The sequence below is a fragment of the Elephantulus edwardii genome, unplaced genomic scaffold, assembly GCF_000299155.1.
Source record: "Elephantulus edwardii isolate Elephantulus edwardi_28Jun2011 unplaced genomic scaffold, EleEdw1.0 scaffold00124, whole genome shotgun sequence".
Classification (NCBI taxonomy): Eukaryota; Metazoa; Chordata; class Mammalia; order Macroscelidea; family Macroscelididae; genus Elephantulus; species Elephantulus edwardii.
Genome location: NW_006399874.1, coordinates 2,729,213 through 2,741,613, shown reverse-complemented (window position 1 = coordinate 2,741,613; position 12,401 = coordinate 2,729,213).

Sequence of the window (12,401 nt, the reverse complement as noted above, 5' to 3'; positions counted from 1 at the left end):
TAAGCATTGTGTAGTGACCTTCCTCGTCCTTTATGATGATTATTGCATTGAAATCTGTGTTATCAGAGATTAATAGCACCACTCCTGCTTTTTTCTGGTTGTCATTTGCTTGGTATATTTTTTTCTAACGTCCTTCTGGGACTGAGTTATTTCATTTAGCATAGTGCTCTACAGTCCCTCCCATGCTAGATAGTGATAAAATCATTGCTCCTGGATGCTACATAGCATTCCATCATGTGAATGTACCATAATTTCTCAGTCCATTTCATTGTGGTTGGACATTTGGGATGTTTCCATGTCCTTGCGATGGTGAGTAACAGTGCTATGGACATTGGTGTACACATTTCTGTTTGTGTCTCAGTTTTACTTTTCTGAGGACATATTACAAGCAGTGAAATAGCTATGTCATATGGAATTTCTGTTTTAAGCCTTTTTTAGGAAATGTCAAGCTGCCTTCAATCCCACCAACAGTGTATAAGAGTTTCTAACTCACCACATCCTCTCCAACATATATTATTACTTGCTGTCCTGTTAATCTTTGCCACTGCTAGTGGGGTGAGATGATATCTCATTGTGGTTTTGATTTGCATCTCTCTTATTGCCAGTGATTTAGAGCATTTCTTCATGTGTCTGTTGTCCATCTGGATATCTTCCTCTGTGAAAAGACTTTCCATGTCTTTTGTCCATCTTGTAATTGTGTTATCAGTCTTTTTCTTATGGAGCCCTGTAAATTCTTTTAAACTTTTGAGATAAGACCTTTGTCTAAAATATTATTGCCAAATGTTTTCTTTTCACTCTGTTAGAAAATGTTTTTGATGTGCACAGAGATTTAATCTTTAAAATGTCCTATTCACCAATTTTATTCTCTCCTGGTTGTGTATTTCTGGCTGTATTTATCAGCCTTTTTATGCCATGAGCTAGGCCTTGTATGTTTGGTCTTACTTTATCTCTTATGACCTTATAGTTTGGAACTTTATCCCTGGACCTCTGATCCACCTTGAGTTGATTTTTATTTATTGTGAGAGGTGTGCATCCTGCTTCAGTTTTCTGCAGGTAGTAGTGCAGTTTTGCTAGCACCATTTGCTCTAGAGGTTGTTGTTTCCCCATTTGATAGGTTTTGTTTCCTTTTTGAATATTAGTTGACCATAGATAGATGGGTTAATATTGGGGTTCTTTATTCTAGTCCATTGGTCTATGTGTCTTTTATTGTACCAGTGCCATACTGTTTTGGTTATTACAGCTGTGTGATAATTTTTGAGACCAGAGAGTACCGTGCCTCCCATTTCATTCCTGTTTGTCAGAAGTACTTTGATTATTCTAGGTCTCTCCAAATAAACTTGCCAATTAAGTTTTCTATCTCTTTGAGAAATGAATTTGGTATCTGTCTTGGGATTGCTCTTGGTAAGATTTAATTTTGATTATTTTGAGTCTTCATATCCATAAGCAGGGAACATTTTCCCATTTTTAAAGGTCTTTTATCATGTCTCGTAGAAATATTCTATAGTTCTCTTTGTAGAGTTCTTTCATGTCTCTCACTAGGTTTATTCCTAAGTATCTCAATTTGTGTTTGGCTATTTTATATGCTATTGCTTTCTTAGTTTCCTTATGTGTAGTTTTGTTTTTGGTAATATCAGAAGAATCTCGGCTGAGTATAGAAAACACCAGAATGATGTTTTGTTTGTGTTTTATTGCCTATGCAAAGACAGCCAATAGTATGCATCAAAATAAACACTGGATAAAATTTTTAAAAAAAAATAAGACTTTCAGGACACTGAAATGAGCTTATTGTGATTATTTAAAACCTATAAATAGATCAAGAAACCATTGTTTGTGCCAAATAAATGGATCCTACATGTTAAAAATTATGAAATATGTGGACTATTGTTATGTGCCATCAAGTTGACTACGACTCATAATGATTATATGAACAACAGTTCTGAACTTTGCCTTATTCGGAGTCAAGTCACTGTCTCCAATACTCCTGATCCCGTTGCCATAGTCACAGTGTCAATCCATCTCATCGAGGTTCTTTCTCTCCTGTGCTGACCTTCTACCATTCCCAGGATGATATCCCTCTCCAAGAACTGGCCCCTCCTGACAACATGCCTAGAGTATGTGAGAAAAAGCTTCCAAATTCTTGACTCCAAGAAGCAATTTGGTTTCACCCACTCTTAGACACACTTGGAGATTCCAAGACTTTTTGTTCTCTTAGCAGTCTATGGCATATTCAATACTCTTTTCCAACACTACAACACAAAGGCATCAATTATTCTTCTGTAATCCTTAGTCATTGACTAGCTCTCAGATGCATAGCAAGTGATTGAGAAGGTCATGGCTTGGATCAGGAACATGTTAGTCTCTACACTGACATGATTGCTATTTAGCACTCTGGAGAGGTCCCTGACATCAGCGTTTCCCAATGTAGCTCATCTTTTAATATCCTGACTGCTTTTGCCAAGATTGCTGAGTTTGGATCCAAGCAGATGAAACTGTTAAAAACATCAATCTTTTCTCTTTTTATCATGATACTACCTATTGGTCTGATGGTGGGAATCTTTGTTTTCTTGATGTTGAAATGCTGTTCATATTGAAGGCTGATAGCGAGTCATAGTAAGAAAGTCAAAGACCTATAATTCACATTATCAGGAAGATACAATCTCTCAGAACAGCTTCTGAAATGTGCTCACAGGCACCTCATAGTCTTGAGTCTCATGGCTTTAGTTACAAACTCTTAATTCTGTCAGTTATGGCTCTTCTTCACCTCATGACAGGTCCATGGTTCTCCACTTAAGCCATGATTATTGCTGTTGCTGTATAGCTGGTGTAAGAATCTCCAGCCTCCCCTGCTACTGTGTCAACAGTTCTTCTGGTTGAGGGTCCTCCTCTCTATTGGTGACCTTCCACTTTTCCAAACACACTATCCCTTTCAAGGAATAATCTCTTCTGGCAACATGTCCAAAATAGGTGAGACGAAGCTTTTCCACCCTTGTCCCTAAAAAGAAATCTGGCTGTACAATTTATAAACATATCTGTTTGCTTTCCTGGAAGTTCATTGGATATTCAGTGCTTTTCTCCAACAATAGAATTCAAAGTCATCAATTCTGTTATCCTTATTCATAGCCCAGCTCTCAGATGCATAACAAGTGATTGAAAAGACCATGGCTTGAGTCAGGTGCACTTTTGTCTTCAAACCAGCATCATTGTTCCTCAGTAGTTTGGAGAAGCTCTTCATAGAGCACATTCTCAATGCTATACTTCTCCTGATTTCCTGACTGTTGGCCCAGGGGTGTTCACACAGTGGCTTTAAGCAAGAACTCATTGATAATTTCGATCTTTTATCCATCTGCAATGATGTTGTCTGTCAGTCCAAGTAATGAGAATTTCGGTCTTCTTTTTAAAAAAAAATTATTGTGATATTAACAAAAGTTTAGAGAAAATTTGGATTTTTCTTTCATTCATTGTTGCAAATATTCTTCCCTATTCCCGCCAGTTCACTTAAAAAAAAAACAACCCAAAATCATTCATTGTTATATAATTTCCTTTCTCGTCCCTGCCCCTCCCCCAGTCCACTTTGCTAGGCATCTATTATTCTGGATATTTGTCATATAAATAATGCCTAATTGTATATTCCATTTAAGTAGCTTTTTCCCCTTTATCTGTCCCAATGGAGTGTTCATTATTTACCTCTTCTTTTCTTGGTTTCTGCCCAAGCCCCATGTCAGTCCTGTTTAATAACAGTGGAGTTATACAGCATTTGTCCTTTTGTCACCGAGATATTTCACTCTGCATCATCTCCTCCAGGGTCATCCAAGTTGTGTAAGTTATATAATATTTTATGAGTACTTTGTTTGCAGTGCTTCATAGTATTCCATTTTGTGAACATACTATAGTTTTCCTGTTAGTTGCAAATAAAAACAACAGTGATATATCCTCTCATCCTAGCAACAATATAAAAGTTCAACAGAGCATTGAAAAAAATAATGCTGGTGAGGTTATGGACAGATTGTAACGCTTATTCACTGCTGGTGGGAGTGTAATATGGTACAACCACTAGGGAAGGCAGGATGATACTTTCTCAAAAAATTGGAAATAGAAATGCCATTTGATCCATCAACTCCCACTACTAGGAATATATCCTAAAGAAACCAAAGGTACCAACCAAACAGATATACGCACATGCATGTTAACTGTTGTCTTATTCAAATTAGCAAAAATATGGAAGCTACCCAAGTGTCCATCAACAAATGAATGGATAGAATTTTGGTCTTCTTGATGTTGAGACACAATCCATACTGACGGTGTAGTGTTTGAAACTGTGTAATAAGTGTTTCACATCCTTCTCACTTTCGGCAAAGAAGATTATTTTATCATCTGTATAGCAATAGTTGTTGATGAGTCTTCCTCTGAATCTGCTGACACATCCTTATTAATAGAGTTCAGCTTACTGAATAATTTGTTCCGCATACAGATTGAATAGAGCAAGGGACCACTGAATGTTTTAAAATTGGAAAAAGGGTATGACAGGATTGTATCCTTTCTCAGTGTCTATTCAATCTGTACAATAAGGGTCATTATGAGTTGGTGCTAACTTAATAGCACCTAACAACAATGTGTGTGACTGATTCTAAACTTAGAAGACAAAGAAATCTAAGTGTATTTTATAACAAAGACCTGCAGAACAAGCAATTCAGTACTCATATACAAGTTCATGTTTAAGCTGAAGAAAACGGAAACCAGTCTTGGAGAGTCCAAGTATGACTTTGAATATTCCCTTCTCAATTTAGGGATATTGTCAACATTAGATTCTATGTATTAAACATTAATTATTGAAGCCAAGATACTTGTTGAATGACAGCAAATAAATCACACATGATAAAAGAAAAATATAATGAAAAATAAATAAAAGATCAAAATTCAGGTCAGAAGAGAATGTGAAACTTGCTATTGGACATAGAGAAGCTAAATGTAGCATAGTAGAATTTTAGAAGGATGTTCGTTTCCAGGGTTTCAATTAAATTGAGTAAAATACAAGATTGCTGATTAAATATATATGAATTATTGATTATACTTGCATGTATTTTTAATCAAATAGTCTAAGAGAATCACATAACACTTCAAGATATGATTTGCCCATGATTTAGTACTTTTTAATGTGGTATTAAGTAGAACATTACTTTAAAATGTTTTAGACCTTACACATTTGGAATTTTAAAATGTTCATAGCTTACTGTTATCTTTTCTCATGGTGAGACAGAATTTTAAACATCATCTTTTCTTCTCCCTTCAAATGTATATGTTTCTTTGGTGGTTTTTTTGTTTGTTTTGTTTAATTTTGTTTTTGTGGTGGTGGTAAGTTAGCTGGTACACTTTCTTAATTGTTATAGTTGTTGTTATGTGCCATCAAGTCACCTGTGACTCATAGCAACCCTAAGTACAACAGCTCTGAACCCTTCTTTACCTTGAGCCAACTTTATTGTCTCTGACACACCTACTCCCATTACCCCAGTCACTGAGTCAATCCATCTCATCCAGGGTCTTCCCCTTCATTGCTGTCCCTCAGTCCTCCCAAGCATAATGTCCTGTTCCAAGGACTAGTCAAAAGTCAAAAGTATGTCAGATGGAGTTTCAGAATCTTTACCTCCAAGGAGTAGCCTAGTTTCACCCTCTCCAGGATGAACCTGTTCTCTTAGCAATGCATGGTATATTCAATACTCTTCTTCAGTACCAGAACTCAAAGGCATTCTCCTTCTATCATCCCTAGTCATCCTTAGTTACTGTCCAGCTTACTGATGTTTAGCAAGTAATTTCAAAGACCCTGGCCTGAATCAAGTGCACCTTAATCTCCAAATTGACATTGTTCTTCTTCAGTACTCTAGAAATTTCCCTGACAGCAGAATTTCCCAATGTAATTCATCTTGATTTTCTGGCTGCTGGTATCAAGAGTGTTGATTTTTGAAGCCAAGCAAACTAAAACTGTTAACAATCTCAATCTCTACTATCTATCATAATGCTACCAATCAACCTAGTAGTAAGAACTTTTGTTTCCTTGGTGTTGAGTTCCAATCCATATTGAAAGCTGCAGCAAGTACTTCAGTTCCTCCTCAGTTTCAGCAAGCAGGGATGTGTCATCTCCATAATGCAGCTTGTAAATGAGTCTTCCATCAATCCTGATGCCACATACCCCTCTTAGAGCCCAGCCTCCCAGATGATCTGTTCTGCATATAGACTGAAAAGGTACGGATATAGAACACATTCTTGGCATACAACCTTCCTGATTTTAAACTACACAGTGTTTCCTTTTTTCATTCTGATAACTGTCTTCTGGTCCAAAGATAGGTTTCACATAAGGACAATCTAGTATTCTGGGATTAATTAGCCAGATATTAATTATCACCTTGTTTTCCTTGGGTGTATAGAGTTAGAGAAATTATGCTTTTTTTTTTAATTTACAAGCTCTTCTCACAATAGAATTGACTTTAGCTTCATGAAGCATAAAAAGAACGCCAGTGATTTGTGTGTGTGTGCGGGTGCGTGTATGATATGTTGCATTTAATTTTCCCATGTTTAATAAATCTAGAAAATAGATCAAAGCTGGCTCTAACTTGTCTAAAGAAACTGAAGGAACATAATCTTTTCTTCTTCCTCATCTGTAATATGTTACTATCATCCTCAGAGTTTCAAGATAGTTTTTTCATCTTCAGAAGAAAATTATAAGGAGCAAAAGGTTGTACCATCCTCAAAAATAAGCAAAGTTTTTATAATTTTTTTTAAAAAAATTCATTTTATTCTGGTTTATAAGGCCCAGTGTGAAAAACAATGTATATGAACTTTATGAACTTTGTAGTTTTTAGAAATTCTTAATGACTATTTGCTTACATCTCATTCATCATAATTGTTACGCAATCAGGGATTGCTGGTGGTTTCGTTCATAGGGAATTTTGCTGCTAACTCAAAGGTCACACATTTTTTTGCCTTTAAGATCTATGAGAGCTCTGGTAGCCCACTGGCAAGAAGCTCTGTTGCAGTCTGGAACGTTAAGTGTTTCAAGACTTCCAACTGCTTAGCTAGACAAGGGTGGGCAATCTCTTCCTGTGCGATTAACTACTTCTGATAACCCACAGCTTTTCAGCTATGAGTTGGTTCCAACTCTATGGTACAGAACAGCAGCCACCCTAGTGGAGAAATTTGGTTAATCTTATCTCATGCATTTTATATCCATTTAGGAGAGAAAGATCCTTGACTAGGTGGCTTGACACAGTTATTGCAACAATGAGCTTGAGTTGTTAGAGATTGTAAGATGGCACAAGATAGGACAGGATTCAGATCTCTTGTTCATAGGGTTGCTATGAGTTCTTTCTGCTTGACAGCACCTAACAAAACAGCAACAGCAACAAACCGAGTGGAGAGTCACCTATGAGTCAATTTTATGACTCAAAGGCAATGAATAAGTGAATGATAAAATATACAAACATGTGGTTTGTTTTCAGCCTTGACAAATAGAGTTTTGCTGGTAGAAAGAAGTAAGAATAAATAAAGAGAGAATTTCTTTTTGTCAAACATAGCCTTCCATGTGTCAGATAAAATGCTAGTCACCAGAAAAAGGACACTAAAAGGAAATACTGAACTTTTTCATATCCTCTAGTAGACTCAAAAGTCTTCAATGCAACTCATTAGCAATTTTGTTATTGTCAGAAGTAGCTAGGCTTATAGATATATTTGATTAATTTTGTGTTTTTTTAGTTTTTTAAATTTTATTTTATATTGATTTGCACATCGAATTTAAAAACATTGTGTTTCAGTCATATACACTAGGTTTCTCACATCCTTTGATCCATATTATGTTTCACACATCTCTTAATTCACATTATGTTTCATATGATTATTCCCCTATATTGTGTTTGATAAAATTAATCACCATCGATCTATGACCACTGTTTTTTCAGGTCCCCTATGCTTACTATTGGGAGCATAACTTTGTATTCACAAGGCCCACAGAGCTCTATGTCGGTGTTGGTGTTGTTGTTGTTAAGTGCTGTCAAGTCATAGGTGGCTCATAGCAACCCTACAAATGAAAGAACTGAAAACTTGTATAACTCCCATCATTTCTTCACGTTCATAGAGTTTCCAGAGGCAAGCTATTTCAGAAGTGGATGCCATTCCTGCTTCAAAGCATGTTTTCATTGCAGGGGGATTAATTGTTTATGGTCAAACATTCTTCTAGGTGGTATAGCACTGATCTGTCCATTTGCTGTACAGAGACAACTCGTGGTTGCTGTGATGCTAAACACTGTGACACTGATGTGTCAAATACAATAATGGTTACTCATGGTGAACAGTGTTTGGTGGAGCTCACTACGGTTTGCAGGTGATCAACAGCACATAACAACAACTACTGGGGTAAGATTGAATCTCATGGTGATTTTGATTTGCATCTCTCTAATTGCCAGAGGTTTTTGAACATTTTTTCATATGTCTGCTGGCCATTTGAATGTCTTCCTCTGTGAAAAGGTTTTACATGTTTTTGCCTGTTTTATTATTTTCAGGCTTTTTCTTCAATGGAAGACCTGTAGTATTCTGTAAACATTCATTATGAGATCCTTGTCTGAGATATCATTGCCAGATATTTTTCCCAGTTATCTTTTCACTCTATTGGGAAAAGTTTTTGTTGCACTCAAGTACTTAATTTTTAGAAGGTCCTATCCATTGATTTTTTTTAAATTATAACTGACTTATTTACAAAGTTTGAATATGTTGTTTTTCTCAAAAGACCCCTCCAATTTCTTTCACTCCTCCATCCATCTAATTGTGCAACCTTGTGATTAACAACCCTCCCTTTGCTGCCCATCCTCTAACCTTGGATCCCTCTCCTAACCTTGGATCCTCATACTCACTCTACAGTAATGATTTTTATTCAGTATTTGTCCTTGTGGGACTGAGTTAGTTCACTCAACATAATGCTCTTCAGTCCTTCTCAAGTTAGGCAATAATTTACAAAAACATTGCTCCTGTGTGCTGTGTAGTATTCTATTGTATGAATGCACTAGAGCTTCTCAAATCCATTTGTTTATGGTTGGTATCCATTGAGTTTTACCATCTACTAGTTGAGCAGTAATTAGTTCTTTATGGCACAATTTGGGATGGCTAGTCTATCTTTCCCTATACTTTGGGGATCTAGAGGATGGGTTTTCCACTGTAACTTCTGTGGAAAGTCTCTTATTTTGTGTTTTTAAAATCTTTTTGTTTTGTTTTTTTTTATTAAAAAAAAACTGCCATGGAAAATCACTTTGAAAAATAAGCAGCCATTTATAGAATTTTTTTTAGTTGCCTTGGTATAGGAAATCTGGAGGAGACCTGGCACTTTGAGCTGAACATATCCTGGTCATTGTGTTAAGTGGATGGTAAGGTTGAAAAAGGTTTAGAACTTCAAGAAGCAGAACTTCCTCACCCCAACATTTTACCTATACTTTTCTTGAATTAAATCAAATTGATTGAAAACACATGATATTTAAACCTTTCCAATAAAGTAAAAAGATCAAGTGTTAGTTTTCTAAGAATATTCTTATAAATTGGTCATGTATTTTTAGTATCATTTCATTCTCCTTAATGAAGCAATCAAAAATATTTGGTCTACTGGATGAGATGGATTGACACAGTAACTGGGCCAAAGGGACTAGGTGTGTTGGAGACAGTGAGACTGATTCAGGATAGGGCAGGGCTCAGAGCTATTGTACAAAGGGGTCACTGTGAGTTGCAGACAATTCAATGGCACATAACAATAACAATGTTGTGCATAGGATCGGTATGAGTTGAAGGCAACTTGATGGCATACAACAAGAACAATAAAGTAGTAGGGGTACCTACCCCCACCCCTCAGATTGTTCAGGCTGGCAGTTGCTGGTGGGTTCTGATGGAATGTCAGGGGTTTTATGAGGTGTGTTGTGGCTGGATTTCCACAGAGACCAGGCATTACACTGAGCAACCACTGTGTCATGGATGTACTATGTCTCTTTGTGGGTGAAGCCTTTAGGCTGGATGCTTTGTGGGTTTTGTTAGAGATAATGGCTTTTCTGCCTGGTAAGATGAGAATATCTATGCCCCAATGAATTCTAGTGGAAGATAAAGCTGAGTGCTTCTGTCTTTGACTTTCTGGTGAGTCTCTGGTTTATGATCAGACTAGGAGGGGTCTATAGAAGTTGAATTTATGTAAGACAGTAAACACAGTCTGCAGAAACCCTGACTGTACTTATTCAAGAAAAATACTAGCTTCTGGACAAGCTGATTGATGCTTAGGATGAGTGTGCAGAGGCTGAGTTAATTATGAAGAAGAAACAACATGAGACAAAGGTCTCGATGACCAAGAAATTATTGGAGGACTGCTACAAAAAGGGTTGGAAAAGGAGAGCAGAAAAAATTCCATCATGACCTGACCCCAAAAATCACAGCAAGAAAAAGAGCTTAGAAGAGCTGAAAAATAACATGAAATGCCTGGAGACAGTGCAGAAAGTCCTCAGAGCCTGAGCACGGTTGGTTCAGCAAAAGTGTGGCTCAGCAAGAAAGAGACAGCTGCACCTTCCCTTCCACATGGCTTCTTGAATTGCAAGGCTGTGTCATCACCCAACCTGACCACCACGGAGGAGTAAATGAGATCAGTGGACACAGGGGATCCTCAGTGACTGGAACTCTGATCTTCACTCCTAGACCCAAGACTTCTCTCTGGCTATCAGATGATTCAGAATGTGGACCCTTTTCTCTTAAAAGAAGGAGAATCATCTCTATCAATGTAAGCACTATACCCACATGGAGACAGCCTTCACTCTTCATTTCTAAAATACCCAATTATCTTTTAAATACAAATACTTATAAAGTAAGAACAAATATTGGGTCTAAGGTCAATTTTTACTTCTCAGTTGTCAAATTAAGTCATTATGAGCACTGTAATCCTTCTCCTATTTTTCTTGAAGTTGTATAATGAGGATAAATAACATGTTGTCATGCTTCTTTGAGGATCTCAAAAGCAAGAAATATAAGATTATGATGTGCAAAAAGATATTTTATAGTTTCTAGAAAATATAATTTTTTTTAGCAAATCTGTGAAGGAAGCATATGGAAATGGCCTCTGAACATCATTTTTAAGAGCTGGATAAGTTTAAAAATTAAAATGAAATGCAATAGTCACTAGATGTTTACTTTCACAAAGCTAACGTCTTTGTATTTTGCATTTATTTCAGGTATTGAAAAATCTTATTTATCAAATAAGCATTTAAATAATCTAATGTTTGTGTGTATGTACATTATATATAATCTCCCATTGCCATCAAGTCAGACTATATTTAGCATCACTCTTCCAAATGGATTATGCCACAATAGCTTATATATATGCCATCTAGTAGGAACTGACCCATAGCTGACCTTCCCAACAGGTTTTCAGAGGCAATAAACCGTATTTGAGGAGGTTGTCCATCCTTCTCCCATGGAGCATCTGGTGGATTTGAAATTTAATTCAAGTCTTTTATTTGTTTTCTTTAATTCTTCTTTTAGTTATTTAAGATATTAGAATATTTTGTACGTTGTTTTTGTTGTGTGCTTATGAGTTGACTATGACTCATAGTAACCCTGTGAACAATAACTATGAGCCTTGTCTTATATTGAGCTAATTTACCCATTTCTTACACATCATTGTCATAGTTACTATGTCAATCCATTTTATCAAAGGTCTTCCTCGCCTTCCAAGCATTGATGCTCTTCTACAAGGAGTGTTTCCTCCTGGCAATGTACCCAAAGTATGTGAAACAGAGCTTCAAAATCTTTGCCTCCAAGGAGCAACCTTGTTTTACTTTCTCCAGGACAGACTTATTTGTTCTCTTAGCAGTCCATGAAAAGTTCAATACTCTTATTAAGCACCATAACTCAAAGACATTGATTCTTCTTGTAGTCATCCTTACTAATTGTCTAGCTTTCAGATGCATAACAAATGATTGAGAAGACCATGGGTTGGATCAGGTGCATCTTAGCTTCTAGACTGACATAATGACTTATTAACACTGTGGCGAGGTCCTTGACCATAGCCTTTACCAACTTTTCTTTTGATTTTCCAACTATTGGTGTCAAGAATTTTGATTGTGGACCTGAGCAAGATGAAATTATTAACAACTTAAATCTTTTCTCTGACTATGATACTAGTGCCAGTGGTGAGACACTTCATTTTCTTGATGTTGATAACAAATTCAAGCCTCAAGTTGCAATATTTAAAGATGCTATGGACAGAATATTGAGTGATCAAAGAAGAATTAAGAGAAGATGGACAGAGTATACAGAGTCACTGTAACAAAAAGAAGTGGCTGACACAGGAGAAGTTCATGAAATATCACATGATCAAGATTTAATGGTGATAAAGGAGGAAA